Raw genomic sequence first — 14,734 nt, 5'->3', positions numbered from 1 at the left:
CTAATTGCAGTGCAAGTAGTGTAACTGTCAACTGTTGAGGCTTAAATCCAGACCTGGGTTTGAATCCCAGCTCAGCTCCCTTAGTAACCGTGTATTCCCCAGGACTCTTTTTATTGAGATTGTTGAAGAAAAACTTAAACTAGTTTTATTTTTAAAAAGGAATGTATTGGCTCTTATAACTGAAAAGTATAGAAGTTTGCCGGACTGCAGGCCTGGCTGATCCAGGTGCAAAAGCATACCTGGCTGTTTCCATCAATGGCTTCTGCTTTGCCTTGATTAACTGCATTCTTAAGCAGGTTTTTGCAATATAATAAAAAGATGGACACTATCATCCCTAAATTTATCCTATCAGCTTAATAACCAGAACGAAAAGAGAATTGGAACAAAAGTCCTGGGAACGACCCCTGGTGAACCAACCTGGGTCAGGGGCTTATCTCAACTAAACTCACAAGTTTGAGTTAAATTTCTGTAGCCAACAAAAAATATATGTACTGATTGCAATGTGTGTCTCATGTGTCCAGTGACAAAGCCAAGAGAAGGGGTAAGTTCTTCCCAAACCACATTGACTCTGAGAGGACGTGGACCATTTATTGAAAGAAAAGTTGGGATTCCACAATGGGAGGAATGGAAATCGACGATAGGCAGGCTGCATGTTTGTGGGCTGAATTCGGCCCAAGGGATACCAGCTTACTAGTCCTGTCAGATTTACGTTGTATGTTTTATTTTAAAAAATTAAATAGACTTTGGTTCTTAGAGTTGTTTTAGATTCACTGCAATATTGAGTTGAAGGTACAGAGATTTTCCAAATGCCCTCCGTCCCCACACAGGCATAGCCTCCCCTATTATCAACATCCTGCACAAGAGCAGTCCATTTCTTACAACCGATGAGCCTACGTGAACACATCACTATCACCTAAAGTCCATAGTTTATATTAGCGTTAGTTTTCGGTGTTGTACATTCTATGGGTTTGGACGAACATATAATGACATATACCCGCCATTATAGTATCATCCAGAGTAGTTTCACTGTCCTAAAAATCCTCCATGCCTCATCTGTAGATCTCTTTCTGTGTCCCCCAACCCATGTGTTTTATTTCTGGGAGTCAAAAATATCTCCCGCATGAACTGTAAACAAATCTAGTTCATGCTGAGGTTCTGGGTTGAAGTGTACGAATGCCTGCCACTTTAAAATGCAACAAAAAATAGGCCAAGCCCCGCGTGGTGGCTCACGCCTGTAATCCCGGCACTTTCGGAGGCTGAGGTGGGTGGATCATGAGGTCAGAAGTTCAAGACCAGCCTGGCCAACATGGTGAAACCCCATCTCTACAAAAATTAGCTGGGCATGGTGGTGCATGCCTGTAATCCCAGCTACTCAGGAGGCTGAGGCAGGAGAATTGCTTGAACTGGGACCCAGGAGGGAGAGGTTGCAGTGAACTGAGATCATGCCACTGCACTCTAGCCTGGGCTACAGAGCGAGGCTCCGTCTCAAAAAAAAAAAAAAAAAAAAAAAATCAAAAAATTAAAAGGATTGATGGGTAGCTAGAAGAATGGATAGAGGGGTAGATATACCTTAAAGCAAGGAGATGTTAGTGGTAGAATCTAGGTCAGGGGTAGATGGGTTTTCAGTGGAAACATTATGTCTGCTTGAAAATTATCATAATAAAATGTAGGAAAACGTGTCTTATGCAGTGTGTCTTGGCCAAGTATGTTATTACAAGCAATTGTTGAAACTAACATCTCCTGGTGGTGTTGCAATTCTTTAGAAGCTCAGCCTTTGGAGTTGGCGCGGAAGACAATTGCTTCCCTGCGATTAGGCTGTCAAAGTGGCACCTGATATTTTCCTCTGATGCTCCCAGCTCTCCACTGACCTTGGCCTGCTCTGCTAGAGCTTTTACCAGTTTATCTTTGATGGCGAGCTCTTGTTTGCTTTCCAATAAGAACTATAGCGTTGTGTTTTTCTGCTGTTTGTTTTACTCCACACGTGTGGCTTCTTGTTGAGGATGTCTTGGTGAACAGCTGAGCATCTCTTGTAGCAATCGCTCACAACAGTTCTTTGAGGTGCACGTCAGTTCTTACCGAGTTTGGATAGAGCCTTTTGTTGCTTGTCACTGACTTTTCAAGGTGGTCAGGGGCAGCCACAGAGCAGGATGGGAATACTTCCACAATTGCTTGCCTGCCTGCCTCCTAAAGCCCGGCAAGAGGGAAAGGACAAAGAATCCAAGCTGCACCTGGGTAAATTTCATCAGGATATGAAGAATGATCGTAGATGAAGTGAAGGAAATGGGGTCCTGAGAGGAAGGGGAAGGCAAGAGTTAGGGGTATGTGTGTATGTATATGTTCATGTGCATGTGTGTGTATGTATATGTATGAATATGTTTGCACACTTGTGCATGCATGTGTGTGCATGTGTGTATGTATGGTAGAATAAAATAGGATGGTGAGGACCAGGAGGTTGATGTAACAGGAAAAGCCTTTTCTTTCTGGTTCAGAGAGATGTGAGAGGCCTCTGTCTATCCCTTAAGACTCACTTTGCTCTGGAAAGTAACAGGAGTTGGGTGGGGAAGAAAGAAAAAAGGGGAGGGTTATAAGGGGAGAAGAGAGGAGGGAAAAGAGAGGAAAGAAAGGAGAGAAGGGAGAATAAGAAAGGAGAAAGGGAGAAGGGGGACTAGAAGAGGAAGAAGAAGAGGAAATAAAAGACACAGCAATATGTGTCACCAAATTACCTGCTTCCCATTGGGTGGGGAAACAGTAATGATGAAGAGAAAAACAAACAAAAACCTTGTCTGAGGGTGACACATTATGATTATTTAGCATTTAATAGGTCTCTGGGTAGTAGTTATTTTGCATGTAGGGATTGCCCAGAATCTTCTTCTTCTTCCTAACAGATTGTGGTTTCCGTTTGGAGAGGGATTCTTCCCCACTGGGTATGGTTTTGGACAAAGAGTATATTCAGGTGCCTGCCACCCCATTACAGAAGCCAAAGGGGAGAGATCCCTTGGCCCAGGGCAGTCAGAGGTGGATGAGCAAGTGTCCTGAGCTTGGTCAATTACAGGCTTTTTTCTTTTCTTTTCTTTTCTTTTCTTTTCTTTTCTTTTCTTTTCTTTTCTTTTCTTTACTTTCTTTCTTTCTTTTTTTTTTTTTTTTGAGACGGAGTTTCGTTCTTGTTGCCCAGGTTGGAGCACAATGGCGCAATCTCAGCTCGCCACAACCTCCGCCTCCTGGGTTCAAGTGATTCGTCTGCCTCCGCCTCCTCCCAAGTAGCTGGGATTACATGCGTGTGCCACTGCGCCTGGCTAATTTTGTATTTTCAGTAGAGACAGGGTTTCTCCGTGTTGCTCAGGCTGGTCTTGAACTCCTGACCTCAGGTGATCCAACCACATCAGCCTCCCAAAGTGCTGGAATTACAGGCGTGAGCCACTGCGCCTGGCCCAGGCTGTCATTTTGAACTTAGAACCTTGAGTGAAGGACGAGGGCAGCAGAAGAGTTTGGATTTCCTTCATCTTGGTGGGGATGGCTGCACAGGACTCATTTGCTCTGGGGCTATCGCTGTGGTTCTTGCTTCCTGAGCATTTCCAAATCCATGGCTTCCTGTTCCTCTGTGAGCCCCATGTCCTGACTCCACATTCACTGCAGCACGATGCACAGTAGCCAAGACCCAGAAACAACCTAAATGTCCAGCAGTGGAAGAATGGATAAAGGAAATGTGGTATAGACATACTGTGGAAAATTATTCACCTTTCAAGAAGAAATAAATCCTGCCATGTGCAACAATATGGGTGAATCTGGAGTACATCATGCCATGTGAAACAAGACAGTCACATAAAGATGAATATTGCATGATTCCACTTATATGAGGTATCTAACATATCCAAACTCATAGAAGCAGAGAGTGGAATGGTGGTTGCCACGGGTTAGTGGGAGAAGGAAATGAATGGGTGGTTGCTAGTCAACAGGCATACAATTTCAGTTATGCAAGATAAATAAGTTCTATTATTTAGATAATATGTTGTACAACATTGTATCCAAAGTCAATAATACTGTATTGTACACTAAAAAATTTGTTCAAAGGATATATCTCAAGTTAAATGTCCTTACTACAATTTAAAAAAATCCATAAAATGAAAACACATAAGGACTGTCCAGAAAAGGATCTATAGAGATTTGAAGGTTACTTAAAAAACAATCCATTTGTTTACATCAGTCAGGTCAGAGAAGGTTTCTGTTACTAGCAACCAAGGACATGCATTGATCAGCCAGTGATCCTTGCTCCATAGTAATACGTCACGATTGATAGAACTTTACTCTGAACGAAGTATAGCCATGTACACCATTTAATTTTAATCCTCATTGTTACCCATGTGAAGTGGCCAGGGCTGGCATCATAAGCCTGTTTTATAGATGAGAAATTTATAGCACAGAAAAAGCAAGCCATGTGTCCATTATTTCCTAGTGTTGAAGAAATGGGGACTCACAGAGATTCCATTCAATCCCCCCGTTTTACAGGTAAGATAATTGAGTCCAAGAACTTGAAGTGAAAAGTCTAAGGTCACACACAGTGTCAAACTGGAATGCAAATGAAGCTTTTTATAACTCAAAGTCTAATGCCATCCATTACATACATGAGAATTGGCCCCAAAAGAGATAATAACAGTAACTTGTAGTTGACATCAGATCTGTGTTTGAATAAATAGTTATCAGATGTCATTTTTCCCTTAATTTCTACAGCATCAGAGGCCAAGATTCTCACATTCTGTGTATTACACCTTAGAGCATTCCAGGTACTAAAGTTGTCAAGCTAGAAAAAGAGAGAAGGTTTGAATATTCTTTCCAACTAGATAATCATGAGAACGTTTCCCCCATCTCTGAGCCTTTTTTTTTCCAACCACTGTACTCCAACTGCCCAAAAGTTCAATTTTCTTTAAGAGCCTCAGAAATAGTCCTAAGAGGGCGGCATGAGGAATTAAGACCGATGAGAGTGAAGGTACTTACCAGAATCCTCCCTGCAGGGATAAAACATTGAAATGTACAGAAAGCATGACTCATCAATGTACAGATAAGGCTGGTTCCGCCAAGCAGCAACGATGACAAAAGCAGAATATCCAGGAAGACCACCAGGTAGGCAATCCAGTGGCTGAGCCAGGCTAAGTGAGGCAGAGCAATGAGCTGTCCTGCTCAGAAAAGTTCCAGAGTGTCCCTAATACCTGAGCACTGAACGCTTCACTCTCTTTAACAGCCCTGTGTTCCTGGGACTGTGTATCACTGGTCTAAGAGACCAATTTACTGTACAACGTGGGGTTATAGTACCACTCTGCCTCGCTCTGAAGCCAGCATTGTCAGGGGAGAAGCTGTAGGAAACTTAGAAAGAGGCTTTAGGGCTTTGCTCAATGTTTGCTGGTGAAGGTTAACCATACACATGGCAGCAAATTCCTAAAGCCAGCAGGTCATTGGAGCCTTCTTAAGTGAGGCACATAAAGATTTTTAAAGTTGGATATTTTCAAATCTAGAAACAAACACGATTTGTCAGCATAAGATTCCGAACTCTGGAGCCTTGGGTTAAGAGGCCCCTGTGACCTTGATCAAGTCTCTTCTTGTCTCTGTGTCAATGTTTCCTACCCGTAAACTAGAGATAAAAGGGGCATCTACCTCTTAGGGTTGCTATTAGAATAAAAAAATGAACGGTTCCTGAAGTTTAGCCATTTTGGTACCATATGCATGATTTTTGTCACTTGTACTATTATTTAGTACTATTTAAACTGCCTCATGTAAAAATCCCTCTTTTTTAAAAATTGCATATTTAACATTTGTTTAAAAATTAAAATTTACCATATATATGCAAACTAGTGTATCTTGCTGTATAAAGAAGGAAACCGTTAAAAAAATTATAGGGGAGGTCAGGCACGGTGGCTCATGCCTGTAATCCCAGCACTTTGGGACGCTGAAGTGGGCGGATCAGCTGAGGTTGGCAGTTCGAGACCAGCCTGACCAACACAGAGAAACCCCGTCTCTACTAAAAATACAAAATTAGCCAGGCATGGTGGCGCACGCCTGTAATCCCAGCTACTCAGGAGGTTGAGGCAGGACAATCACTTGAACCTGGGAGGCGGAGGTTGTGGTAAGCCAAGATTGTGCCATTGCACTCCAACCTGGGCAACAAGAGTGAAACGCTGTCTCAAAAAAAGAAAAAAAAAAAAAATCGGGGGCGGGGGAAGCCAATGCCATTAAAATTCTAGCTGGTGCTGTTGCCTGCCAAGGCTCTGAGAGTGAGGCAGGTTCATTCTTTGCTGAAAGGAGGAATTAGACAGTGTTAGAGAGGCGTTAACGACATGCTAGCACCCCCCTGAGACTTTCCCTTGATGTTTTTAGAATGATGGGAAGGAGATGAACTCTTTCACCAACTGCGTTAATATTATTTCATATAGGGTCTGAGAACTCTAAAAACAATCTTCTCTATGGTCTCATTTGGAGAGACATTGCATTATTGTATTACACAGTACTTGGCCCATTGAACACAATCAACATGTATTTTTTTTTCCTCTTCTCTTTTTTGCTGCTTTTTCAGGGACAGCTGGAGGTTTAAACCTGGTAGCAACATCTCCACTGGGGACTACATTTGTTTTTAATCAACTGCCAAGGCTGGTTTGGTTTGTGGACGGTGTATGGGAAATTTGTTCTCAGTTTAAAATGCAGGTCAACACCCATCTGTTATAGTGTGTTTTGTGGTCCAAATGTGGCTTTAGAGGTCAAAATGTGTTGGAGCAGAAATGAGAAAGAATGAACACTTTTGAGGATTTCCTACATTTTCTATCCTTTCTGCATATCGTATAATTTATTTCTCACAACTCTTCATAATAGAAAGCATTGCCCTCATCTTAGAGGTAATAGATATCAATTATGGAGAGCTTGTTTTGTGATATAGACACTCTGGTAAGAACTGCTCTGTTGAAAAACAATACCTTCCCTTCTGAAGTAGAGAAAAATAAAAATCCAACAAGGGTGACAAGGCCTCCCAGGATCTAGTCCCTGATTGGCTCTGGGACTATCCCTTCGTTTGTTTAGTATGTCCAGACACACTGGCCTTTTATTTGCTCCATGAACACAAAAAACTCTTTTTTTTTTTTCCTCAGGGCCTTTGCACTTGCCATTTTCCCTGCTCAACCATCATGCTGATCTCTGCTCAAATTTCACCATCTGCCTCCAAAGCAGCTCTAGTTTGATCACTGCTTGACATTATTTTGTGATTTTAATAATCTGTCTTTCCTCTATTTCTTCCTACTTTACTGCGAGGTCCATGACAACAGGGACCTTGTCTGTCTTGTCACCATCAGAACATGCCTGGCTTATGGAAGGTTCTTAGTAATGATTCATTGAATATATGACCTATATCATTTCATTTCCACCATCCTAACAGGTAGGTAAAACTGCCTTCTGCATGTTACAGATGAGGGGACAGAGCCTCAGAGAGCTTATAAGTAGCTTACGTTAGGTTACACAGCTAATAAGTGGCAGACCCAAGATTTAAACCTGGGTAGTCTGACTCCAGAGCCATTATACTGAGGTCCCAATATTGAAGTTGTATGCTAAGGTCACCTAGAAACTAAGCATTCTGGGCCAGCCCTGTCTGATCCCAAATTTCCTACTGTAGCCACTAGATCATGTTGTTTCCTGGAATAAGAGAATCTGGGATTTCAGAGCGTTGATCGCTCAAATGCTTGAGGTCAGTTGGTGCCCATGTTAGTTGATGAGGAGGTGATTGAACTGCAACCCCTAGTCACACCCCATAGATTTTTGGTGACAAATGTGCACAAGACAAGCCCTATTATCATTAATGAGACTACCTAGGTTGGCAATCCCATAGCTAACCTCTGAGGGTTTGTCCCCAGAACCTAGTTGCATTTTTGTCCATTGAGTTTCACCCCCCTTGCAATCCCACCTTCTCTTGTTCCCTACTGCCAACTCTAGACCATGCTGTAGCGTCAACCTACCGATGTTAGTTTTTTTTCTTTCACTCTATTACATATCCATAAACTAGCATTAATAATAGTATCTACCTTATGAGTTTGTTGTAGGAATAAATTATCAAATAAATTTCACTTTGACTGACATGTTCCTCATGTTTCTTGGCAAAGCACAAAGAGCTCTTTATAATTTGGCCTTAATTCATTCTTCCATATCTCTGTCCCAGCCCCTGACCCAAATGGCCTAATTCTTTGCCAACTCTTTGAAACTCAAAGAAACATAGTTAGATTTGAATCCCAGAAGCCCTGCTTACTAACTGCAAGGAGTTTGGCAAGTAGTTTAACCTCTTTACACCTTAGTTTCCTCCTTTATAAAAAACGGCGGCAGTATTTCCTAACTTTGCAAAATTATGAGTATTATATTAAATCATGCACACAATATGTATTGATTGAATGATCTAATTTCATCTCAATGAGATGGGTGGATGCAGTTATCATGTCTATTTTAAAGATAAGGAAATGCCAAAAATTAAATCAATTGAGCTCATGGGCATAGAGCGTAGAAGGATGGTTACTCGAGGCTGGGAAGGGTAGTGGGGAGCTGTCGGGGAGGTGGGATGGTTAATAGGTACAAAAACTTAGAGAGAATGAATAAGACCTACTATTTGATAGCACAATAAGGTGACTATAATCAATAATAACTTAACTATATATTTTAAAATAGCTTAAAAAATATAATTGGAGTCCAGGCACAGTGGCTCATGCCTGTAATCCCAGTACTTTGGGAGGCTGAGGTGGGCAGATCACCTGAGGTCGGGAATTCAAGACCAGCCTGGCCAACATGGTGAAACCCCATATCTACCAAAAAATACAAAAATTAGCTGGGCGTGGTGGCACACGCCTGTAATCCCAGTTGCTCGGGAGGCTAAGGCAGGAGAATCGCTTGAACCCAGGAGGTAGAGGTTGCAGTGAGCCGAGATCAGTGCTACTGCACTCCAGACTGGGCAACAGAGGGAGACTCTGGATTATTTATAACTCAAACAATAAATGCTTGAGGAGAGGGATACCCCATTCTTTATGATGTGATTATTTCACATTGCATGCCTGTTTCAAAACATCTCATGTATCCCATAAATACATAAGCCTACATACCCCCCAAAATTTTAAAAATTAAAAAATGAGGAAATGGAGGTTCAAAGACAATGTCTTTAAGTACTTGCTTGAGGTTGCATGGACGATGGCAAAACTAGATTTGGGCATAGACAGTCTGACTCAAGAGGCTGCACTCTGAGCCATTTCATTGATGTGCCAAGAAGTTAAATATCATCAAGCTACAAATGTTAGCTTGCTTTCTTCTACTCTATCATTCATCTGTAAAATGGAATTAATAATAGTATCTACCATACGGGTTTATTGTAGGGATAAAATATGAAATGAAATATCAAATCTAAAGAGCTTAGAGTTATTTGGAATGTAGTAATTATACAATGAGTCCTATTAGTAGTAGTAATGGTATTACCATGCTTGACTGAATCAAGATGCATTTGACTGCAAGTAACAGAAAATCTGATTCAGACGGATGAAACAAAAAGGAAATTTATTTTTCACGTGACAAGAAATCCTGAGGTTGAGCTGCTTAGGGTGTTCAATCAGTGATTGAGTGTTAAAGGCATAGATTTTTTTTTTTCTGTCTTCTGCTCTGTTATCTTTGCTGTTTCAGCTTTCCTTTCTATCTTGTTTTTCTCATGGTTGCAAGATTGTGGCAGCTACTTTGTGCATTTTGCATAGAAAAAAGGCCATTTCTTCTCTTGTTCATCTTTATTTATTTATTTTTCACTGAAGAGAAGTTTTCCCCAAAGCTCCCCTATTCCTAAGACTTCTTAGATTTTTACGGCCAGAGTTATGTCACCATCCCACACCTCAACCAGTCACTAGAATTGCACAAGAATGAGTGGTAGAATTTCACGACACAAAACCAATAGTCCAACTCTGTTCTTAATCTGAGTGATGGTGGGCAAGTGACTCTCTAAGTCTCAGATTTTTTTCATTGGTGAACTGGAGATACCATTGACTAATTCTCAATATTATAGTGAGATTAAGTAAGACAATGGCAAGTACCAGACATCTTAGTTGGTAATCCTCTTTGTCACTCTCAGTCCTCACAGAATGGTTAAATGGTACTGAATATTCAAATGTTGAATTTAAAGACCTGCCTCAGCATTTACTCGCTGTGAGTTTGTGATTACATTGCTTAATTTTAATTTTTTTTCTTAGAATTTAAGTGATAACGGGGATTACTATAACAATACTTGTTGCCTTTTACTGTGTGCTTGCTAAGTGATAAGTAGCATAATAGTTAATTTACATGCATTTGGCAATGTAATTCTTGTGAAAACTTATATTACTTAAGCATTGACTCTATTTTACAGGTAAAGGGTTAAGTAACATGACAAGATCAAATAACCAGTAAGTGGCAAAGCCAAGAATTGAAGCATGATTTATCTGTATTAAAATCCCCACACTTTTAATGCCTATATGATAGTGTCTCTATCTCCTATTATGGATCTCAGTTTCTTCATCTGTAAGTGGGCATAGTAAGATCTTTTCTTGCCCCCTTCACAAGGTTTGGAAGACAATCAGATAATATTGAGTCTGCGAAATCCCAGAAAAATAACTGTGTAACTAGAGATCCCTCTTGTTAGTGTGGATAACAACTGGTGCTTTACCAAAGAAGCACAGTCCAGCACCCTCAGGTTATGGCCACTGATGCTGAATTACCACCATCCACCTTCTCTCTTAAAGAGTCTGAATTCTTAGTCTCTCCTTCCCTTTCCACACTCTGAAGTATCCATATGTCTCATTCTGTTTCATATGCCCTGGGGCTCTAGCTCTTCTTCCAAGGTGAAAACGAGATAATATGGTAAATTAATCAGTGCCAAGGGGCTAATGGGAGGATGATATAGGAGGTGCTGGAGGAACTATTAATACCATCTCTACCCCTCTCTCCCTCCCTCTCTTCCTCTATGTTTTTCTGCTTATGCCTGGCACTCCTCAAGATGTCTACTTTGGTAATAGTTTCTGGATAAATGCCTTCTGTTCTCCCATCTCATCTTCCTCCACTGCAGTGGCTCTCAATCACGATCAATTTTGCTCCCCAGGTGACAATGTCTGGAGATATTTTTGATCATTATAGCTGGGGGATGGAGCACTGCTACTGGCATCTAGTGGACAGAGACTGGGGTGCTGCTCAACACCCTACGATGCACAGGACACACCCTTATGACAAAGAATTATCTGATCTATAATGTCAGTAGTGCTGAAGTTGAGAAATCCTATTATTAGATTCCTTAAGGCTTCTGTGTTATAAAGATTAAGTCATTGGAAGGAGATCAGTCAAGGCTTATTTTGGTTTTATGTTTTAAAAGCAGATTCATGGGCATAAAGCATTGTTTTCCCAGGATCCAAGACTCTCTTTTGCTAATAGATTCCACCCCTGATCATAGGAATGAATATATAGTATCTCACTCATACACCTGGTTTCAGAAATTGGTCAAAGGAGAAGAAAAGACCCACATGTGACCAATCAGAGTTCTTCCTGGGGATTTTTTTCAAATGGGAGGTAGAGGAGAAAATTTGTTTTCTATTCTGCACCCAAGGCTGTTAGAATGGAAACTCAGGGATACATGTAGCAGAAAAAGCCTAGATAGGAGATCATAAAATTGGTGTTCAGAAAGAGGCAGCACTGATGAGATAGAGATGTTGTCTTAGTTTGTTTTGTGTTGCTATAACAGAATACCACGGAGTGGGTAATTTATAAAGAAAAGAAATTTAATTCTCATAGTTCTAGAGGCTGAGAAGTTCAATATTAATGTGCTAGCATCTGGTGAGGGCGTTCTTGCTGTGTCATCTGTGGCAGAAGGTGAGAGGGTGGAAGAACATGTGAGAGAGCAAGAAAGCAACAAGGAGCTGAACTCACTTTTATAACAAGCCCACTGTCCTGATAACTAAACCACTACTGCAATAATAAGCCCACTCCCATGATAAGAACATTAATGCATTCATGAGGGAAGAGCTCTCATTACCTAATCACCTCCTAATACTATTGCATTAGGGATTAAGTTTTCAACACATAAACTTGGGGGACACATTCAAACCACAGCAGATGTAGACAAACTGATGGCATTGGAGACCCTGATTGTAGCCATTTCTTAGCACCAGCTCTGATCCTTTTTATATCCATTCTCTTTCTCCGCTTGTTTTGGGGCTCCAACAACATGAATGTTAGATCTTCTGTTACAGTCCCCCAGAGGATCTGTTCACTTTTCTTTTTTTCAGTCTCCGTCTCCTTTCTCTGTGTTGTTCAGATTGGGTAATTTCTATTGTCCTATCTTCCAGTTCATTGATTGTTTCCTTTCTCCCATTCATTTTGCTGCTGAGCCTCTTGGCTGAGTTTTTAAAATTTTGGTTATTGTATTTTTAAGTTTTAAAATTTTCATTTGGTTCTTCTTCATGTCTCCTGTTTGTTTGCTGACACTTTCAATTTATTTACTAAGGTTTTCTATGTTTTCATTTGTTTCAAGTATGTTTGTATTTGCTCATTGAAGCATTTTTTTTTTTTACAATGGTTAATTTAAATTCCTTGGGAGATTATTCCAATATCTCTGGCTTCTTGATGTTGGCATCTATTGATTGTCTTTTAAAAAAATTCAGTTTGAAATATTCCTGGCTATTGGTATAAGGAGTGATTTTCTACTGAAGCCTAGACATTTTTGTATGTTAGGAGACTCTGGATCTCATGTAAGCCTTCTATTTTAGCTGGCATTCTCTAACACTGCTCTGGCATGGGAAAGCATGGTGGTGCTACCTGTTACTGTCAGATGGAGGTAGAAGTTGTATGTATGTTTTTTTTACATGTAGTATGCAGGACTTCTAGTTGGACTTAGCAAAAGGTAAAAGTACATCTACTTAACTTTCTTGAAAATCAATTTATTTTATTTATAAACACCTACTAAGTGGTAGAATGTAGTTCAAAGTTCATACATATTGCAATCAGATCCAGCCAAGTCAGAATCCCAAATCTTCTACTGATAGAATGTTCTGAGAAGCAAAGACAAAATACAGCACTTCTTGAAGTACTTTCTGTACCTTCTCACTTAACTTTCACATCAAATTGGTGAGGTTGGTCTTATCAACATAGTTTTACAGATAATAAAACAGACTTGGTTTTCAAAGGGAATGCTTCTGCTTCCAGTTTTTGCCCATTCAGTATGATATTGGCTGTGGGTTTGTCATAAATAGCTCTTATTATTTTGAGATACGTTCCATCAATACCGAGTTTATTGAGAGTTTTTAGCATGAAGGGCTGTTGAATTTTGTCAAAGGCCTTTTCTGCATCTATTGAGATAATCATGTGGTTTTTGTCTTTGGTTCTGTTTATATGCTGGATTACGTTTATTGATCTGCGCATGTTGAACCTTTGAAAACTGGCACAAGACAGGGATGCCCTCTCTCACCACTTTTATTCAACATAGTGTTGGACGTGTTGGCCAGGGCAATCAGGCAGGAGAAAGCAAGAAAAGGTATTCAATTAGGAAAAGAGGAAGTCAAATTGTCCCGTTTGCAGATGACATGATTGTATATTTAGAAAACCCCATCGTCTCAGCCCAAAATCTCCTTAAGCTGATAAGCAACTTCAGCAAAGTCTCAGGATAAAAAATCAATGTGCAAAAATCACAAGCATTCTCATACACCAATAACAGACAAACAGAAAGCCAAATCATGAGTGAACTCCCATTCACAATTGCTTCAAAGAGAATAAAATACCTAGGAATCCAACTTACAAGGGATGTGAAGGACCTTTTCAAGGAGAACTACAAACCACTGCTCAATGAAATAAAAGAGGACACAAACAAATGGAAGAACATTCCATGCTCATAGATAGGAAGAATCAATATTGTGAAAATGGCCATACTGCCCAAGATAGTGCATAGATTCAATGCCATCCCCATTAAGCTACCAATGACTTTCTTCACAGAATTGGAAAAAACTACTTTAAAGTTCATATGGAACCAAAAAAGAGCCCACATTGCCAAGACAATCCTAAGCCAAAAGAACAAAGCTGGAGGCATCACACTACCTGACTTCAAACTATACTACAAGGCTACAGTAACCAAAACAGCATAGTACTGGTACCAAAACAGAGATATAAACCAATGGAACAGAACAGAGCCCTCAGAAATAATACCACACATCTACAACCATCTGATCTTTGACAAACCTGACAAAAACAAGAAATGGGGAAAGGATTCCCTATTTAATAAATGGTGCTGGGAAACCGGCTAGCCATATGTAGAAAGCTGAAACTGGATCCCTTCCTTACACCTTGTACAAAAATTAATTCAAGATGGATTAGAGGCTTAAATGTTAGACCTAAAACCATAAAAACTCTAGAAGAAAACCTAGGCAATACCATTCAGGACATAGGCATGGGCAAGGATTTCATGTCTAAAACACCAAAAGCAATGGCAACAAAAGCCAAAATTGACAAATGGGATCTAATTAAACTAAAGAGCTTCTGCACAGCAAAAGAAACTACCATCAGAGTGAACAGGCAATATACAGAACGGGAGAAAATTTTTGCAATCTACTCATCTGACAAAGGGCTAATATCCAAAACCTACAAAGAACTCAAACAAATTTACAAGAAAAAAACAAACAACCCCATCAAAAAGTGAGTGAAGGATATAAACAGACACTTCTCAAAAGAAGACATTTATGTA

The sequence above is a fragment of the Macaca thibetana genome, chromosome 20 (genome assembly GCF_024542745.1).
Source record: "Macaca thibetana thibetana isolate TM-01 chromosome 20, ASM2454274v1, whole genome shotgun sequence".
Classification (NCBI taxonomy): Eukaryota; Metazoa; Chordata; class Mammalia; order Primates; family Cercopithecidae; genus Macaca; species Macaca thibetana.
Note: the sequence above shows the minus strand (reverse complement) of the source record.